This window comes from Dendrobates tinctorius, unplaced genomic scaffold (assembly GCF_039654945.1).
Source record: "Dendrobates tinctorius isolate UK_male_01 unplaced genomic scaffold, ASM3965494v1 ptg000120l, whole genome shotgun sequence".
NCBI classification, from domain to species: domain Eukaryota; kingdom Metazoa; phylum Chordata; class Amphibia; order Anura; family Dendrobatidae; genus Dendrobates; species Dendrobates tinctorius.
Window position 1 is genome coordinate 8,867,613 of NW_027361788.1, and position 20,232 is coordinate 8,887,844.

Genomic DNA, 20,232 nt, shown 5'->3' on the forward strand with positions numbered 1-20,232 from the left:
GTCCCTGTCTTGTCCTAGCCATGTCTGAGTACTTGCCTGGTACTTCTTTGCTCGCCCTCCAGGATGCAGAATATCCTGGCCCCTGTATCCTTCGGTCCCTGTACCTTGTCTTGTACTGTGTCTCTGTCTGAACTCCGTCTTACCTCTGTCTGTCAGTCTCCTTGTCTGTGGTTCCTTTCCCTGCTGTGTCTTTCCCTGTGTCCTCCCTGTCTGTACTTTGCACTCTTGCAAGCTCCACCTACTTTGCACTCTTGCAAGCTCCGTCTACTTTGCACTCTTGCAAGCTCTGCCTACTCCGCACTCCTGCGACTCCGCATACTCTGCACTCCTGCAGCTCCTCCTACTCCGCACTCCTGTGGCTCCGCCTACTCCGTACTCCTCCCTGTATGCATACCTGCACCTCCTGTGTGAACAGTTCCTAACCTGTTCCAACATACTCCTCTCCTTCCTGCCTACAACTGTACCTGCATCTGCTGTGTGCACAGACGCCTACCTGTTCCTTCTCATACCATGCCAGCCTGTCCTGTGTCTCAAGCCATGCCCGCCTGTCCTGTGTCTCAAGCCGTGCCCGCCTGCCCTGTGTCTCAAGCCATGCCTGCTTGCCCTGTGTCTCAGCCGTGCCTGCTTAGCCTGGTGTCTCAGCCTGCTTGTCACTCGCACTAGTCCAGGTGTCCTGTTCCCAAGTGGGATCAGCAGCCACAGCCAGACACAACCCTGGGTGGCACTCGGCAGCTACCTGCCGCACAAGCCTGACCTCACCATCAGAGGCTCCAGTTAGAACCGAGGTAGCTGTCATAGTCACGCCCCTTCAAGAGTAGTCTGGTTTGTGGCACAGTGGGGCCACAACCCCCCGGCTCGTGCCAATTAGCCTAGGCGCGAGCGTGACAAGTACCAACAATTTTAAAATTAGTGAGCCAGATCAACCTTGGTCATTCTATGTGGATGGCCAGCTTTAGGGAACTAGCTGGCCAATCCAACCTTGGTTATTCTATGTATATGGTCAGCTTTAGGGAACTAGTCGGCCAATCCAACAATGATTATTCTGCGTGGATGATCAGCTTTAAGGAACCAGCTGGCCAATCCAACCTTGGTTATTCTACGTGGATGGCCAGAATAGGCAACTTTTTAACCATTCACAAATCGTCAAAAGTAAAAGAATCACAAATATCTTAATATTCCCAAAAGTAGAATACTGCACTTTTGGGTACTGGCAACACATTGTCGTCTTCACAATTTACACTTTTTATCCCAGGGCTCTTAAAAGAAGCCCAACAAAATGATGTTACAGTCAAGCTAAAATACAAATTTGGACTTTAAATTACAGAAAATACATTGCATCTGGATTTTATTTAATGTAAAGGACAAAGGGGATTCACAAGAGACCAATGTTATTACATAGTTTACACACTAGCATTGTCAGACATGATTTAAAAATTCCTATAATTATTTAGCATCATTGATCCTTAACTTGTCAGTGGGAGAACAATTAGTGAAAGGAATTCACTCAACCTAGGACCTTAACTGACATCGCAGAAATTCATGAATTTCAAGATGTTGTACTATTCCATGTGTTCATGTTTTTAGAAATATTAGCTTTCTATAATTCCATTCACATGTGCCTTTTCCAATTTCTACTTTGAGTTCTGCTATATTTAACAAGAACAAATATGTAGTCTGCAGCATTATTCTTTCAGTGAAAAGTGAGAAAAAAAGAAAAAAGCAGAGTAACCATAAACCACAACAAACCACAACTTTCCCCTTGAGAAAGCCGTGGCAAAACGCGCGTCGAGGTGAGCGGGACGCGTCCTCCCTACTTTACATCTTTATTTTGGGTGAGTAATATCGGCGGTTAGATGCTGGGTATTATCCTGGCTTGAATAGTTGGGACTTCTTTGAGACACATTTTGCCTTTATCTGTAGCATTACTTTGCATGCAGCACCTTTGGGCTTGTTATGAGATAATGAGACAATACTTAGGGCACTTGGAGCACAGTAATATGTATTTAATTTGTGGTCCTTAGGTTTATTATCACTCTCTTTATGTGTAGGGGTGATTACCTGCTCTGTTATCTGGAATGATCTTTTTCCCTATTGCACCTCATATGTATTGATAAATGTTTGATACTTTTTAATGTAATTTAATAAAGATTTCATATCCTTTTCACATATTTCTTGTTGTGGTTTATGGTTACTCTGCCTTTTTCTTTTTTTCCCATATTATTGTGAGTACTCCACTTTTATTATTAGTTTTTACTATTGGTGGGGGAACTATTACTATTTATGGGTTCCTGGCCGCTTATGTTAATTATGATTGTTTTGAACTTTGTTTCAATATTTCAGTGAAAAGTACTGAAACCCTGAAAAAAAATCTGATGGACCATACTATACTTCAATGGGAGCTGTCAAGTTCTGTTGGGATCCTCATAAAAAGTATTTCAACTCTGATGAACATCTTCTAAACACTGTAATATATTATTGGCAGCCATCAGGATTCATTATACCCAGGAAAAAAACTGGATCTATCATGGAAATCTGGTAAATCCCATTATTTGTCAACGGTCAAGAGCACAGCATGGTCAATTTTAATCCTGACCATGGATATAACAGCCACCCAATTAGTACATGTGCACAATATCAGGCTCTGTATGGAATCCTACTAACTCTAAAGTATCCAGTCAAAGGGATATTTAATGTCCTGTGGGGTCAGACAACCGCGTGACACATACACCTGCGGTAGTTAGAAAGGCTTCACCATTCTATTAGAACTTCTGGCTTTCTTTGCTCTGGTGTTGCAAGGGTTAAACTGCTTAGTTGGACTCCTGGGGTTCTCTGTCTTGGGTTGTATCAGCTGTTCTGAGTTTGTCACTCCCCATAGGTTTAAGAACCCTCCTCCTTGCTTCTGATCTTGCCAGTGATAGTTACCAGTACCTGGTTTGGAGTTGAAGGAGAGAGTTCAGCGTTTGGAGTAGGCGGTTAGAGAGATTTTCATGAAATTGCTGAGTGGAGTTGATTTGCGTGTTTATCCTTATCCTCTCACATTTGGTTTATTTCTTCCTATTTCTCACACTGCTGCTTTGTGAGTGTATTTGTATGATTGTAGTTTTCTTATATCCTTGTCTGTTTACCCCTGTCTGACCAGTTAGTTAGTGTTTGCCTATACACTTCACACCTGCTTCACACCTGCCTGGATGGGGGAGGGAAAGATAAGGGTAGGATAGCGTCATAGCAAGGTACAAGAACCTGACATCTCCTCCATCCAGGCAGGAATAGCCTAGGGCGTCCCTAGTTTGAGGGATTGGGTAGATGCTCACAGTCCCTTGTTACTACGTGACATTTAAGAAATCAGTCCTCCCTTGCAAACGTTAAAGTGATGTTCCAAGATGTTACAAAATCTGCTTTAGGGTGGGGAATGTTATAAAACAAAGAAGTTACAATTATTTACCCATCTATGCATCACCTGGCCAATGCAGACAATCACTAGTCTCAATAGTGACGTTTTCATAAATGGCTTGTGATAGCTAAGGCTGTGATTAGCTGCTGTGGTCAGGTTACTGATTGACGGACAACATGAATGCAGGACCGGAAAGGACCACCAGAGAGGAGGCAGGATTTAAGCTATGGGGTAGTCAAAAAATTTTAAAAAATAGTTACCGTATTTCAGTATTTTAAACCATTCCTTATTCTTGGACAAATTCTGTAAAATCCTGGAAAACCTTTTTAATGAAAATAATTAATTAGAGATGAGCGGATCAAGCTAATTTCGAATTCGCCTGTTCATACATTTTTTCCCGTGACACTAGATTCCTAGAGAAGTTATTCTTCACAAATTTAAAGACCACTATTATGATTTGGGGTCTCTTCAAATCTCATAGAATAATAAACGGAAGTTGAAAAAAAAAAAAATATTCTCACCACTCACCTCTCCGGACCCTCCGCTCCTCACTTGGTCTTCGATGCATCTTCCGTTCCAGTGGGAGAGGCCCAGAGATTTCAGTGGAGGCGATCCGAGCTTTCAGCGAGGACCAAATGGGTGACATAGAGGGGCTGGAGAAAGGAGCAATAAAATGAGTACAAAGATTTTTTTTTTACATTTTGATGGCCTTTCATGAACCCAAAAATAGTGGTCAGTATTTGCTGAATCTTTGCAGAAGCAAGCTATGAAAAAAAAAAATCAGCATTTTATTAAATGTGGATTTTTTTATAATTCAAGTCAAATTCATTTCCTCTTGGATTAATTTGCTCATTTGTGATGCCCCCCAATACAAATAATGAATTATTATAAATAATGTAATTATTGTCAGTCAGGTTACTCTACAAAGACCCTTCAAGAATAGACTACATGAGTGCCCCCCCAAAAAAAAAAGTCAAAAGAAAAAGTTACTGGAATTTAAGTTCCTTGACACATCTGACACTTGAACTCATGAGATTTTGTTTTACATTCAGCCTTTTATTTCTTTGGCCCTGTTACTTGAGGTTTAAAGATGAAGCATTGTTCCTCTTGAGCGTGAAGCTACTTATTGCCCACCAAGTAAATCTTTGGTGAGAAAAGATACATTTCGGATGAACTGAATTGAATAAAAAGATGACTTCTTGACCCAGAAAATCCTGATCTTGTTACCCTGCCTGCTTAGCAATGTGTGTTCTTGTCCAGTGGTGTGGAAATGCCATCTATTACTCCAATACTTGCTTGAAATAGATTCTATGGGTGTTGTTACTTCTTGGACAATATTGACTCTTGAAAAGAAACATTGTTCTTCCCTTGTGGAACTTGGCTCCATAATCAATATTTTGGATTCAGTGAAGATAGGTAGCTGACCTTGTGTCTGTGGGAACAGATGAGCTTGTGAATGTTAATCGGATCACCCCCACTATGAGTGGAGACGCATCTCTGCAAACATATAACTCCCTATTGTGGTACAAATATTGCAATGTCACATTGTGATATTGCAAGCAATATTTCTGAATGTGGTCGATTTAGAACAAGTGAGTCACAAACACTAAATTGTACATAATTTGTGCCTTAATTGCCCCAGTTTCAGGCAACTTGCATCATTTTAAAGGGAATGTGTCAATAGTTTTTGCTCTGGAATCTGATAGCAGCATTGATGTAGAGGCAGAGGCCCTGATTCCAGCGATGTGTCACTTACTAGGCTGCTTGCTGCAGTTTTGATAGAATCCCTGTTTTCTGTGCAGATCTAGCAGTGCTTAGAATTCTGAACCCTGTATAACCGCTCCCATATCACTGATTGGCTGCTTTCTATGTACACTGTAAAGCTGTCAAACAGTGGTGGGGGGCGGGGTTACACAGATTAGCTGGACTAGCCTGCATGTGGCACCTAGTCCTCTAGTGATAATCTCCTGCTGATAAAACACTGATTGTATTGAAACTACACCATCTGCTGAGCAAGTGACACATCTCTGAAATCAGGGTCTCTTTCTCTAATTTATGCTGCTCTCAGATTAAATAGTATGTCATCATCGATCAGTGGCGCTCACGGGGGGTGGAGCGCGGCTGATCGTGCCCGGGTGTCAGCTGATTATCACAGCTGACACCCAGCACTATGTGCCAGGAGGAGTCACAGACCACTCCTAGCACAATAACCCCCGACACACTGTGATCAAACATGATCTCAGTGTTCTGGTGGCAAAGAGAAGCATCGCACAGGGAGGGGGCTCCTTGCGTGCTTCCCTGAGACCCTCAGAACAATGTGATGTGATTGTGTTGTTTCGAGGGCCTCCTCCCTGCAGGCCCCCTGATCCAAGATGGCCGTGCGGTCCTTCCAGGACCTGCAGGGAGGTGGCTTCTCAGTGCTTGCTGAGAGAAGGTGCTGAGAAGCCTCCTACAATGCCTGTCAGATTGCTGATCTGACACAGTGCTCTGCAAAGTGTCAGATCAGCGATCTGACTTTACATAGTAATGTCCCACCCTGGGACAATGTAAAAAAGTTTTAAAAAAATAAAATTAATGTATAAAATTAATTTTAAAAAATTCCTAAATAAAGAAAAAAATATTCCCCAATAAATTAATTTCTATATGTAACAAAAAAAACAATAAAAGTACACATATTTAGTATCGCCGCATCCGTAATGACCCACCCTATAAAACTGTCCCACTAGTTAACCCTTTAGTGAACCTCTAAAAAAAAAAAAGGCAAAAAACAATGCTTTATCAAAGTGCAATAACACGTGATCAAAAAGACGCATATAAATATCCATGGTACCGCTGAAAATGTCATCTTGTTCCGCAAAAAACGAGCCTCCAAACAGCATCATCAGGGAAAAAATAAAAAGGTTATAGCTCACAGAATAAAGCGATGCTAAAATAATTTTATTGTATAAAAGCGCCAAAACATAAAAAAATGACATAAATGAGGTATCACTGTCATCGTACTGACCCGAAGAATAAAATTGCTTTATCAATTTTACCAGACGCGAAACGGTATAAACGCCCCCCCCAAAATAGAAATTCATGAATTGCCGGTTTTCGTTCATTCTGCGTCCCAAAAATCGGAATAAAAAAAAGCGATCAAAAAATGTCATGTGCCCGAAAATGGTACCAATAAAAACGTAAACTCGTCCCACAAAAAATAAGACCTCACACGACTCTGTGGGTCAAAATATGGAAAAATTATAGTTCTCACAATGTGGTGATGCAAAAACTATTTTTTGCAATAAAAAGTGTCATTTAGCATGTGACAGCTGCCAAACATAAAAACCCGCTATAAATAGTAAATCAAACCCCCCTTTATCACCCACTTAGGGAAAAATAATAAAATTAAAAAAATGTATTTATTTCCATTTTCCCATTAGGGTTAGTGGCTCGCCCCATGCCAGGGCCGTGGGGTACTCGGTATCGGGCCCGTGGGTTTCAATGGGAGATGTCACGGTAGCTGCAACCCGGTCCGTGGCCCTGGGCATCCATTGTAAAAGGGGAATGGTTGAACGTGTGGATAATGATTAAAGTTTATGAGTGAATGATTTGTGACACCACCTGTGGTGTTCGGCAATGAAGATGTTAAGCCGACGCTGCAGACTTATCCTCTGGGACAGATGGTGTGGTGCAGCAATGATGTTGTGGCCCTCCACAGGTAGGGCTGTAGTCCCAGGGCAGTGTAGATGAAGAGACAGGGGAGAGACGTAGATGGTGCAGTGTCAGGCACAGAGACGTAGCAGTGCTCAGAGTGTTGGCGCAGGAATAAGCGGAGGACACCAGGGCATGTAGTTCCAAAGCTTTACTCACAGTCTGTTGTGCATACAGGTGCCCGCATCCGTGCCGTGTCCTCCGGGTCAGGGGCTCAGTCAACCTTCAAGCTAGATGAAGCACTCCGTTCCAACACTCCACCAACATGTGCCTTTTCTGAACGTCTCCCTTCTTGTGCCTATGGTGAAGTACTCACAGTACTGAATTACACTGGAATTCCTCCTTTATGATGTTCCTATGAACTCTACTTGCACGGCAGACAGCTGTAGCCTGCTTCGGGGACTCCTTGCTACCTAGTCCCAGCTCACTCACGTTGCTGTTGTGCCCCCAAGTCTTGTGTGGGAATAAAGTGGTGACAACTTCTATTTCTGCGGTGTCTGCTGCAGGACCATTAGTATCCATACAACCTCGGGGACCGGACCCCGGCCGTGTGCTGTGAACTTGGGAAGGGTTCTGCTCTAACCCTAATCCTTAGTCCTCATTTCCCCTTACATTCCATACAAATCCTTCTTTCTTATGAAGAATTAGGCTTTCTGAATCTCTCCTTCCTGTGCCAGCAGACCCAGGTCACTGAGGTCTGCTGCAGCACCCCCTTCATCCATCCCTCTGTCTGGGGATCTCTTCTCACAAACTCCTGTGACAGACTGGCCAAATCCTAATATCTTCCCACGCTTTTGGTGCAGACTAAGCTCCACCCACCTCCCAGCACTCTTCGTGTTCCAAGCAGGGAGCCACCAAAGGTGCTTTGCTACACTACTATGTTGTGTGGGATGCAGGTGTTGGAGTGTGGTCAGATGTCTCCACCTTACCTGGATGCTAGGGTACCACACCTCAGGAGGAGGTGCAGTACCTCTGTGGCGACTGAACCCTCAGGGGCGCCACATAAGGGTTTTGGTTGGGGTTAAAGATAAGGTTGGGGCTAAAGTTAGGATTAGGGTTAGGGTTGGGATTAGGGTTAGAGGTGTGTTAGGGTTAGGTTTGTGGTTAGGGTTATGGTTAGGGTTGGGAATAGGGTTAGGGGTGTGTTGGGGTTAGGGTTGGAGTTAGAATTGGTGTTTTTTCACTGTTTAGGAACATCAGGTGCTCTCCAAATGCGACATGGCGTCTGATCTCAATTCCAGCCAATTCTGCGTTGAAAAAGTCAAATGGTGCTCCTTCCCTTCCAAGCTCTGCCATGTGCCCAAACAGTGGAGTATCAGCCTACTCAGGACAAATTGCACAAAAACTTTTGGTGTCCAATTTCTCCTGTTACCCTTGGGAAAATTAAAAATTGGGGGCGAAAATATCATTTTTGTGGAAAAAAATATGATTTTTTTATTTTTATGGCTCTACGTTATAAACTTCTGTGAAGTGCTTGAGGGTTCAAAGGTCTCACCACACATCTAGATAAGTTCCTTGGGGGGTCTAGTTTCCAAAATGGAGTCACTTGTGAGGATTTCCACTGTTTAGGCACATCAGGGGCTCTCCAAACGCGACATGATGCCCGCAGACCATTCCATCAATGTCTGCAATCAAAAACCTCACTACTTCCTTTCCGAGCCCTGACATGTGCCAATACAGTAGTTTTTTCCCACATATAGGGTATCAACGTACTCAGGACAAATTGGACAACAAATTTTGGGGTCCAATTTCACCTGTTACCCTTGGGAAAATAAAAAAATTTGGGACTAAAAGATCATGTTTGTGTAAAAAATATGAGTTTTTTATTTTCACGCCCTGGTGTTATAAACTTCTGTGAAGCACATGGGGGTTCAAAGTTCTCACCACACATCTAGATTAGTTCCTTTGGGTCTAGTTTCCAAAATGGGGTTACTTGTGCGGGGTTTCCACTGTTTAGGCACATCAGGGGCTCTCCAAACACGACATGGTGTCCGATCTCACTTCCAGCCAATTTTGCATTGAAAAAGTCAAATGGCGCTCCTTCCCTTCCGAGCTCTGCCATGCGTCCAAACAGTGGTTTACCTCCATATATGGGGTATCAGCATACTCAGGACAAATTGCACAATAACTTTTGGTGTCCTATTTTCCTTGGGAAAACAAAAATAGGCGGTAAAAAGCTCATTTTTTGTGGAAAAAATATCATTTTTTAATTTTACGGCTGTACGTTGTAAACTTCTGTGTGGCACTTGGGGGTTCAAAGTTCTCACCACACATCTAGATAAGTTCCTTGGGGGGGTCTAGTATCCAAAATGGGGTCACTTGTGGGGGGTTTCCACTGTTTAAGCACATCAGGGGCTCTCCAAATGCGACATGGCGTCTGATCTCAATTCCAGCCAATTTTGCATTGATAAAGTCAAACGGTGCGCCTTCCCTTCCAAGCTCTGTCATGCGCCCAAACAGTGGTTTACCCACACATATGGGGTCTCAGCGTACTCAGTTACCCTTGGCAAAATAAAAAAAATTGAACCTGAATTAATTTTTTTGAGAAATAAAGTTAAATGTTAATTTTTTTAAACATTCAAAAAATTCCTGTGAAGCACCTGAAGGGTTAATAAACTTCTTGAATGTGGTTTTGAGCACCTTGAGGGGTGCAGTTTTTAGAATGGTGTCACTTGGTATTTTCTATCATATAGACATCTCAAAGTGACTTCAAATGTGATGTGGTCCCTAAAAAAAAATGGTGCTGTAAAAATGAGAAATCGCTGGTCAACTTTTAACCCTAATAACTTACTAACAAAAAAAAAAATTTGTCTCCTAAATTGTGCTGATGTAAAGTAAACATGTGGGAAATGTTACTTATTAAGTTTTTTGTGTGCCACATTTCTGTGATTTAAGGGCATGAAAATTCAAAGTTGGAAAATTGCAAAATTTTCGCCAAATTTCCATTTTTTTCACAAATAAACGCAAGTTATATCAAAGAAATGTTACCACTAACATGAAGTACAATATGTCACGAGAAAACAATGTCAGAATCACCAAGATCCATGGAAGTGTTCCAGAGTTATTACCTCATAAAGGGACAGTGGTCAGAATTTCAAAAATTGACCCGGTCATTAACGTGTAAACCACCCTTGGGGGTTAGTTAAGGGGTTAAATGAGAAACTACCGATAATTGATTGAGATGCCAAGTTTTGGAATAGCATTGCCGGTTGAGTTACAGAGGTTGTAAAAAGACCTAGGTCCATCAAGTTAAACTTTTCTCCATCAATTTTGGCACTAAATTAACTATAACTTCTGTGGGTCCATATAACCGTTATATTATCACCAAATTTACATATTTATGATTTACTTTTATCTATTTAGTAGCAAAATATTCTGCAGCACTCTACAACAAATGCTCACTAGGGCCAATTTCAGAGTGAACCATAACTTGTTTTGGAGTGTCAGAATTACCCAAAAGGAACTTTGAAGTTATTCTCGACTTAGCATTTGGTGCAAAGACATTTTGATCCTCTATATTCTAAGACTGAGCTGTTCCTTCTATGTTCAGTGGCAGAGAACACATTTGTGTAGCAGCACAACCTCGCACATGTCAGATATTATCTGTGGGTGGTTCTGATTCTCACAGATCACCACAATAAGTGGAAACATCTTGGGAGGATACACTGGCTTCTCCCTCGGACTTTCAGCACTTTTATGCTCTTGGGTAATTGTTTTATAAACTATTTCTACCTAAACGTAAAATATTAATTGGACAAAGACTTGTTTGTATAGAAATGATAGGTCATCTCTGCAGACGAGACTCATTACTCACTTTTCATAGAGAAGAAAGTGAATTACGAGTGAGTGTACAAAGCGTCCACTCTTTGGCCGGCCATCAGAAGGGCATGTAGAGCATCCGAGTGGGTTCCTGCAGAAAACAATGCGTTAATGAAATAAAACAAGTCACCCTCTGTTATAAGCAGACTGAAGAGGAGGAGATTTAGAAAAACAAATGCATTCTCTGCTGAATATACCAGAATGATTTTCCCTAAAGAGAAAAACAATGCAAACTTCACCTTGTAAGCTACGATAAAACTGCAAGAAACCAGTAGGAGAAATTTATTTTGGTGACATTTCAGTAACATCAGTCTGACATGGAACATTTTTGTAGAAAGTTAATAATTCTCTAATATGTAAATTGCCTCTTCAGGGAGAGAAAGAGGACTTGAACTCTATAGCGCCACCTGTTGGTAGTAGCGATCCTACAAGTCACAATCGACCCTTTAACGAGTCTTGCAGTATGACTTAGGATAATTTCTCTAATAGAAAGTTTCACAAACTTCTTGAACTCAGTGGTTGATTTCTGGAATCTGGTCAGGGTTGGATGCCTCCCATATCCCCATTCTTAATTTCTGGCTGATGTGGCCTAAAGTGTGTGTGGCACAATCACGCTCAGGTAATATCACACTTTGCATTAGACGTTTAGGGAAACTTAGTTTTTTCTATATAGCTACCTATCTCGCAAGTGTATCCTCATCTGACAGCATGCCACACATAGTACATCAATGTCAATCAAACCAGTCAATTTCAGAGGACCAGATGACCATCTAATGTGTATGGCGGTGTCATAATTCTCACCTGATGGCAGATCTTCAGGAAAAAACGAGTAGAGCATGTTCATTTTCAATCATGCGTGATCCTTTTGCTCATATCTGAGATAATTGTCCACCAGAAGGGTCCAGTAGTGAGTTTAGTCACCCATAAAAATGTGATAACTGTTGGTTGACTGTCATAGTTCCCTACTCCCCCATACACATGTCATGAGTGCTTGGCTTGGACAAGCGTTCATGTGTTTTATGGAAGAAGTTTATCTGCCCTAAAAACAAATACTGTTGAAATTACAACTGCCTGATCCTTCTCTTTTTGATATTATCTGTTGTTCAAGAGTTTTCATAGGTATCAGATGGTTGGAAGATAAATATTGAGTTTGGCCAACTTTCAACTAATGTGCATGGGGGAATTCACCAGACATTTGCCATTGATAAGACACGAGCAATCATATAGCGCCACCTGTTGGTAGTAGCGATCCTACAAGTCACAATCGACCCTTTAACGAGTCTTGCAGTATGACTTAGGATAATTTCTCTAATAGAAAGTTTCACAAACTTCTTGAACTCAGTGGTTGATTTCTGGAATCTGGTCAGGGTTGGATGCCTCCCATATCCCCATTCTTAATTTCTGGCTGATGTGGCCTAAAGTGTGTGTGGCACAATCACGCTCAGGTAATATCACACTTTGCATTAGACGTTTAGGGAAACTTAGTTTTTTCTATATAGCTACCTATCTCGCAAGTGTATCCTCATCTGACAGCATGCCACACATAGTACATCAATGTCAATCAAACCAGTCAATTTCAGAGGACCAGATGACCATCTAATGTGTATGGCGGTGTCATAATTCTCACCTGATGGCAGATCTTCAGGAAAAAACGAGTAGAGCATGTTCATTTTCAATCATGCGTGATCCTTTTGCTCATATCTGAGATAATTGTCCACCAGAAGGGTCCAGTAGTGAGTTTAGTCACCCATAAAAATGTGATAACTGTTGGTTGACTGTCATAGTTCCCTACTCCCCCATACACATGTCATGAGTGCTTGGCTTGGACAAGCGTTCATGTGTTTTATGGAAGAAGTTTATCTGCCCTAAAAACAAATACTGTTGAAATTACAACTGCCTGATCCTTCTCTTTCTGATATTATCTGTTGTTCAAGAGTTTTCATAGGTATCAGATGGTTGGAAGATAAATATTGAGTTTGGCCAACTTTCAACTAATGTGCATGGGGGAATTCACCAGACATTTGCCATTGATAAGACACGAGCAATCATCTAAGCCAAGCAAGCAGGTATTGGGGTCTGTCCCAACACTATGGTCATCCACACTTTCACATAGATCTGGTAAATGTTTAGGATAAGGGGTCATTGAAAAGTTTTCTTTAGCCCAATACTTTTGAATCACCTTTCTGCCCTTCAAAGTATAACTAAACTTTTATTCATTTTTTTTAAAATAGTTTTGTCCAGTATGGAAAGTTATGAAACTTTGCAAATCACTTGTCTTCATCCCTGTAAAAAAAAATTGCATGAAAATTGAATCCAAAAGCCCGGCCTTTCCCCATTCTATTTTCCAGCCTTCAGCTGCATTGATATCTGAACATATGTGCACATGTTAAGTATTTGGTGCAGAAATTTATACATTTTATCATGGCTTGGCAGGAAAAACACAGCATAACAGGTGCGTTTTGCTGCATTTTTTAGATGCTTTTAATGCATTTGTTACTTCTGCGCAGACAAAAAAGCAACAAATCTGCAAAATGCGCACAGGCCCTTTAACGGGTAAAAGTCGTTTGCTTTGCAAAATGTTGCAGAAAAAATGGAGCAAAATAACTGGCGCGCATAAGACCACTCTGGGAGGGACTGAAGTAGAGTTGCGCCAAATTTTGCAACTTTTTAAAAAGTTGCAATCCATGAATCAGTCTTCAACGTCTGCAAATACTGCATGGACATAAAACTCAGGCAAATGACTAAATCATTTCATGTATTTGTCGCAAATCAAAAAGTTACAAAATTAGAGGTATTTGCACCAAAAGATAAAAATGGCCGAAATGCATTGATGAATTGGGTCATATGTGTATAAACCTACAGAAGTAAAGTTTGCTCTTTGCTGTTTGGCCCCATCTCTTCTACGTACATGAATACTACTATATACTTAGTACCTGCAGCACCAGCATAAACAACGTGGTAGTTATTTCCTAAGTCCTTAGAGCATTGTCGTCAGAGAAGTGGTGATCCATATTAACTGATCCCAGATCTTGCAGACATCTGGCAATAATTTAGGCGTGTCAGATCCAAACAAACAAGATCAACACTTCAGACTGAAGACATCCCGAACAAAAGAAGATAAGCGACAAGCTGAAAGACATGGGCAAGACTCTGTGCCAAGAATATATGGTTCGTCACATGGAAACGATTAAGTGTAACGACACCAGGAATACATTTTGTTTTTTTGGAGCTTCTCTAATCCACCGATGGAGGGCTCCAATAAACGGTTAGAAAAAAATTGCTTTTTTTAATTGAAACAAACACATCTTTTATTGGATTGGCCTTGATTTCAATTATTTTTAGACATTAGTCTTGGTTCCTTGTCTTTTACTTTGCATACACCTTTTCACACTGCGTTCAGGCACGATACATTGACTCCCTGTTGTATTCTATATTGCTTCCAGCTGCAATAAAAAAGAGAAGTGGGTTTTGCTTTTTAATACAGTTCATGAGAGTTGAGCGACTTTTGGTTTTTTAGGGTCGCGTTTCATTTCGTGAAACCCGACTTTTCCAAAAGTCGGGTCGAGCAAGATCGTCCGATTATAGGGAAAAGTCGGGGTCGTACCGAAACACGAAACCCAATGTAAGTCAATGGGGAATAAAAGTCGGCAGTGAGAGGAGGACAGGAAACACACCAACAGTGCCCATTTAAATGCCAAAAGCATCAATTCTTCTTACTTAAGCTTGTCAACCTTAATTAACTTCATAATACAAGTTACGCATTGAAAAATGGGGGGTTATTTGGCTACAGTTGTGGGGGGGGAGGGCTGGCTCCAGGTTTTCATGTGCCCTGGGCGAAAGAGCACCCCTTTAACACATACCACAACTCATCATGCTCCGATACGGCAGAGAAATAGCGGTATAGTACAATGAAAAATACTTCACTTTTTACATCTCATGACGAGGCCCATCTATTTCTCCATACAGAATCACTGGTCCCATATAATGTTTGAAACAGTATATGATGAGCTCCACATAATGCTACAGTATATGTTGGTCCCCATGGATGAAGCTCCACTGTCTTATGGGCCCAAATAATGCTCCAAACATAATGGGCCCCATTTCTAATGCTCTAGTGTATAATGGGCCCTGTAAATGCTGCTCCAGTGTCTGATGTCCACCTTTGGAATGTTCCAGTGTATGGTGGGCCCCATCTATCATTCTCCAGAGTATAGTGCTCCCCAAAAATTGCTGTCCCAACATTGAAAACAATCAAATAAGTCTCCTCGCTAGGGAATCCCTGTACTAGTCTGGACTCCTCGTCGTCCCCATCTTCCATCTCACTGCACAGTATTTCAACTTTGCAAGTGCTGTGATCCTGAGCAAGCAGGGGGGGGCCCACTCGTTGGCGACGGCACTGGCACAGGGCCCCTGATAGTACGGTGGTGTGTCTGATGGCGGGTGGGCCGAACCTGCACTTTCATCTGCAGCTTCCTCTTTGTCACCGTGTAAGATGGAACTGTATATGGGAAGGGTAACCTGAGTTTCATCAGGGTCAGATTCAGGCCGTGTAGCGTGCGAGGGAAATGTAGTGGTCTGGGTCAATGTACCAGCAGATTCATCGAGCAGTGGCTGGGCATCAGTGCACTTGTGTCGCCCCCAGGAGTACGGTCGCCACAGTGGCATTACCTTCTTCCTAGGGAGTGTGATGTCATGCTTGGGAGCAATGAACGATCTCTCTAGCAGGTTAACTGATTGGGCGGCGTTATTCCCACGAGTCATGACCCTCCAAACAGCGTTCATGAAGGCAAAGTGTTTGTTTTACGTGGGCAGTATGGTTGCAAAGCTGAACCTTAAAGGAATGTCCAGAAGGCACCACCAGGAGTGGAGCCTACGGTTAAATTCGACTCCACCTGGGAAACCTCAACCATGCCAGCTACAGAACAGATGCACACATTGCAAGCTTAATTCCGTTAACGAATGAGACTCCGTCATGCCCCGCGGTCCGAGTCCGGCTTACTAGAGGGACACGTGAGGCTCTGGCACATGAGATTGGCCAATAACTTGTGTGTCATGCCCTTACATGTCCGTGGCTGCATGTGCGCTACACTGAAAAGGCCAGCGTTTGTTGCTTACAGGTGCAGATAACCCGCTGAACAACGTTAGTGATGGGGATCACTGATTACAATGATTTCCCAGTAAGTGCAGGTCAACCGCAGTTCCGGAATTAGGCCTAACCGTCATTCCTGAAAAAATGAAAAACTTACGTATGCAAACCACAGGTGCTGTAGCTTGCTTAACAGCTTGCCAGCCGTTCTCACGCCCCGTATGGATTACACGTGATTGCACAAAGGTGAGAAAGGGTACCGTATCCCCAGATAACATGTATGGATAGCGTACACATTCAAAATATATGTCTATACATCAGGAGGCAGGCTCAGACGGTGTTAGGCCCAGTATGGATTGCACAAAGGTTAGAAAGGGTACCGTATCCCCAGATAACATGTATGGATAGCGTACACATTCAAAATATATGTCTATACATCAGGAGGCAGGCTCAAACGGTGTCAGGCACAGTATGGATTTGACGGCCCAGACTACACAGCGGAGGAGCAGGGAGAGGTAAAGATTGCAAATGCTGGGGCCCTGCCCAAGCAAGGGGGGCCCACTCGTGGTCGTCGGTACTGGCACTGGGCCCCTCATAGTACGGCGGTGTGTCTGACGGCGGGTGTGCACCACCATCGTCAGAGACACTTGATTGCACTATGAGGGACCCTGTGCCAGTGCCCGCGCTCAAGAGTCGGCCTACCCACCTGTCCAGGGCAACGGCACTCGCACGGTGTCGTGCGCTAGGTGGTGACCCCGGCCATGGGGGGGGGGGGAGGCAGCACAGTTAGGGAGTTTTAGAAAGTGGCATATGTTGATGTTGGACATTCAGCTGATGCAAAAGGTGAAATAGGTCAAGTCCCAGGAAGAGGTGGACCGAAGCAAGCCATTTTTCTGTCACCCTATGTGTCATCAGGGGAAGGTGGGACAAAATGCTTGGAAACCCATGTGTGGTTCATTTTAATGAAGGTTAGATCATCCACATTTTGGGTTGACAGACGGGTCCTTTTTTCTGTCAGGATTGATCCAGCTGCACTGAAGACTCTTTCCGATAGCACACTTTCAGCTGGGCAAGCGAGCTCCTGTAAGGCATATTGTGCCAATTCAGGCCAGGTGTCCAGTTTAGCGGCCCAATAGTCAAAGGGGAATGACCTGTGTGGGAGAACATCGATATGGGAGGAAAAGTAGTTTGTAACCATAGTTGACAACTGCTGTCTCCTGTCACTTTCCATCGATGCAGTATTACCAGTTGTGTGAGCGGTACTTGAAAAATCAGTCCACAACATTGTCATGAAACCCCTGCCTCCAACGCCACTTCTGCTGTGTGCACCACGAACACCTCTGCCAAGCTGACCCTGGCCCGTACGGCTCGTGTGAGAACCATCACCGCTGCTGTGTGCTGGGAATGCCTCAAGCAACCGATTTACCAGAGTTGCTTGTTTATTAGCCAATATTAGGTCAAGGTTCTCCTGTGGCATGATGTTTTGTAATTTGCCTTTATAGCGTGGATCCAGGATGCTGGCCAACCAGTAGTCGTCATCGTTCATCATTTTGGCAATGCGGGGGTCCCTTTTTAGGATCTGCAAGGCATAATCTGACATGTGGGCCAATGTTCCCGGGGTCAATGATGCACTGCGAGTGCTGGTTGGAGGAGCACTTTCTGGCAAATCCACATCCCTCCAGTCACGCACAAACCCTGTACCAGACCTTGCCACGCCAACATTTTCACTTGCCCCACGAGATGCATCCTCTTCCCCTAAGTAATCATCCCCATCATCATCCTCCTCCTCCTCCTCCTCTTCTTCCTCCACCTCGTCCAGGAGAGGTCCCTGAGCAGACAATGGCTGAATGTCATCAAGGATTCCCTCCTCCTCTTCCTCCTCATCAACATTGGCTGCAGAAGCCTGCTCCTTAAGGTGCGTCAAAGTTTGCATGAGCAGACGCATAAGTGGGATGCTCATGCTTAGGATGGCGTTGTCTGCGCTTACCAGCCGTGTGCATTCCTCAAAACACTGAAGGACTTTACAGAGGTCTTTCAGCTTCGACCACTGCACACCTGTCAACTCCATTTCTGCTCTCAAAGTGCCTGGCCGTGTATCCTCCCACAAATGCATTATGGCCTGCCTCTGCTCGCACAGCCGCTCCACCATGTGCAGGGTGGAGTTCCACCTTGTTGCAATGTCGATAATGAGGCGGTGGTTGGGAAGGTGGAGCAATCGCTGCAGCTTCTGCATACGAACGGAGTGTACAGGCGACTGGCGGATGTGCGCGCACAGTCTTCGCACCTTCTGGAGCAGGGCTGTTAGCTCCGGATAATTTTTGAGGAAGCACTGCACCACCAGGTTCAAGGTGTGAGCCAAGCAAGGTATGTGGCTGAGTTTTGAAAGGGCTATGGCTGCCACAAAATTACGGCCGTTATCACTAACTACCTTGCCTGCCTCAAGATGTACACTGCCCAGCCATGACTCAGTTTGTCGCTTCAAGTACTCGGCCAGCACCTCGGCGGTGTGTCTGTCGCCCAAACACATCATCTGCAACACAGCCTGCTGACGCTTTCCACTAGCTGCTCGATAGGGGGACACCTCGTGTGCAACAGTGGCAGCTGCAGATGGAGTGCTCGTACGACTGCGCTCTGTGGACGAGCTTTCGCTTCTGGAGGAGGAGGAGGAGGAGGGTCGAACGCCTACAGCCAACTGTTTCCTATACCGTGGGCTAGGCAGCACTGTCCCACCACCGCTGTCCCCTGTGGACCCTGCATCCACCACATTAACCCAGTGCGCAGTGATGGACACGTAACGGCCCTGGCCATGCCGACTGGACCATGCATCAGTTGTGAGGTGCACCTTTCCGCTCACTGACTGCTTGAGTGCATGGACAATGCGGTCTTTCACATGATGGTGGAGGGCTGGGATGGCTTTGCGAAAGAAGAAGTGGCGACTGGGTAGGTCATAGCGTGGTACTGCATAGGCCGTGAGTTTGCGGAAAGCTGCGCTTTCCACCAACCGAAAGGGCATCATCTCAAACGAGATTAGTTTGGCAATGTGGGCGTTCAAACCCAGTGTACGCGGATGAGAGACTGAGTACTTTCTTGACCTACTCATAGTGTCTGGGAGGGTGAGCTGGACTTGAGAGCTGCATATGGTGGAAGTAGCGGTGGACAGGGCGGACTGAGAGAGGGTTGATGATGGTGATGAAGTTGGTGTTCTTTCTGATGGCCTAGAAACAGTCTTTCGTTGATATAACAGTGGGATTCCCTGACTGCTGTGGCCTTGCAATGACACCTCAACATTTGCTGCTGTGCTAACCGGTGGGCTTACAGTGGGGGAAACAATGTAGCGTTGCTGACTACCTTTGTTGTGATCAGTTGCACATGTGGCACTTGAGGTTTGGTGTTGTGTCCACGCTTGCAAGTGCATGCTGTTTAAATGTCTAAGCATGCAACTGGTATTCAAATTTTTCAGATTTTTCCCTCGGCTAAAGGTCTTTGCGCACTTCTTACAGATAACCTTGGCCTGATCATGAGGATTTTGTTCAAAAAAGTGCCACACTGCACTCTTCCTACTTTGGCAGACATTTTGCGGCCTAGCACGCTGTGATCTTTTGACCCTCTGGACAAGCTGTCTAGCAACTCTTGATTTTTGGAACCTGTCTTTGGAGTGCTCCGGGCCTGCCAGATAACAGCTGTTGCAATGTCGATGTCTGCTGTGGATGCTCTTCCTCATCTGAGCTATTGGAAGCAGCACCCTCTTCCCCCAATGGATGCCAATCTGGGTCAACAACTGGGTCATCCATCACCTCCTCTTCAATGTCATGTGCACCTTCCTCTGTGTCACCGTGTATGGTGGTATAGTGAGCGGGAAGGGGCACCTGAGTCTCATCAGGGTCAGAATCTGGCTCTGTATACTGCGAGGACAATGTAGTGCTCTGAGTGAATGTACCAGCAGAATCATCCATCAGCGGCTGTGCATCAGTGCACTCCATGTCAGATTCATCTTGGCCTGGGTAATTCACCATTTGACTTGATAATCCAGGCATGGTATGTGAAAACAGCTCCATGGAGTAATCAGTAGTATGGCCTGCGTCATCCTTCAATCTTGGTTGGGGTGAAGGACACAAGGAAAGGTGTGGTTCATGAACATGAGCCTCCAATGACGACTCAGTGCTTTTACTTTTTACAACTGAAGAAGAGGAGGCGATAGAGCTGGAGGCTGAGTCAGCAATGTAAGACAAAACTTTTTCCTGATGCT

The 20,232-nt window shown here is 44.0% G+C and overlaps 1 long non-coding RNA gene across 1 annotated transcript in view; it reads right to left on the reverse strand.

The window, feature by feature from the left end:
• Positions 1 to 1,344: 1,344 nt before the first annotated feature.
• The window catches only part of LOC141046757 (uncharacterized), a 29,778-nt gene continuing 10,890 nt past the window's right edge, over positions 1,345 to 20,232 (reverse strand). Inside the window, exons 2-4 of the long non-coding RNA XR_012219642.1 lie at positions 10,896 to 10,991; positions 3,920 to 4,044; positions 1,345 to 2,928 (exon numbers count right to left, since the gene is read on the reverse strand). This is a non-coding gene — a long non-coding RNA (uncharacterized lncRNA). The remainder of the gene's footprint in view (positions 2,929 to 3,919; positions 4,045 to 10,895; positions 10,992 to 20,232) is intronic.